At 34.3% G+C, this 495-nt stretch overlaps 1 pseudogene; it reads right to left on the reverse strand.

Annotated features, from left to right (window-relative positions):
* LOC119594873 overlaps window positions 1–495 on the reverse strand; it is a 10,251-nt pseudogene that overhangs the window by 2,166 nt on the left and 7,590 nt on the right.

Genomic DNA, 495 nt, shown 5'->3' on the forward strand with positions numbered 1-495 from the left:
CTTAACAATAAGAATCTTAGAATGCCTGCATAAAAAGAAACAAAATCTTATTGCAATTCATGATTTAAAAAAATTAATTAACCTTCACTAAATTTTGGAACACAAGTAAGTGGACTGTAAAGGGAAATACATATCATCTAGCAATAATTGGAATTACTTCCTTTTGATCATTCAGAACAGAAAGAACACACAACACTTGCCATATACTTTGTGATATCATTTATAAGCTCGCGCATTTGGCCCAAGACAATCCCTGGTTCAACACCAAGCTCAGTTGCAACTACCTTCGGAGTTTTCCTCTGGATGCCAATTCCGCACAGGATGGCCTGAAACGTGAAATTTTATGGCTGAGAAGGAACTGCACCAGTGTTAACCCATAACCTGAAACCTAAATTGCAACTAAAAAAAAAAGAGCAAATATCAATTATGCTGAGAATAAATCACTGATCTTTGTGTTTACTTCTTTATCATGATGTATTCAACAGAAAATTTTCT

The sequence above is a fragment of the Penaeus monodon genome, chromosome 34 (genome assembly GCF_015228065.2).
Source record: "Penaeus monodon isolate SGIC_2016 chromosome 34, NSTDA_Pmon_1, whole genome shotgun sequence".
In the NCBI taxonomy this organism is placed as follows: domain Eukaryota; kingdom Metazoa; phylum Arthropoda; class Malacostraca; order Decapoda; family Penaeidae; genus Penaeus; species Penaeus monodon.